We start from the raw sequence: 224 nt of genomic DNA on the forward strand, positions 1-224 counted from the left end.
ATATATCGGGATCAAGTCAGGACGGTCTCGGTCTTTAACCGGTCCGAACTGGATAGTGGAGCGTACCACCAATAATATATATATATATATATATCCATTCATGCCCAAAACTAATATATATACACTCATAATATATATCCAATTAGAATTTGCCACGAGCCAGATCCACGTAAGACGTCGCGAAACTTCCAGCCAACGCGCAAGGACGATATGTGAATCCTACC

The sequence above is a fragment of the Eutrema salsugineum genome, unplaced genomic scaffold (genome assembly GCF_000478725.1).
Source record: "Eutrema salsugineum unplaced genomic scaffold, Eutsalg1_0 scaffold_3, whole genome shotgun sequence".
NCBI lineage: Eukaryota > Viridiplantae > Streptophyta > Magnoliopsida > Brassicales > Brassicaceae > Eutrema > Eutrema salsugineum.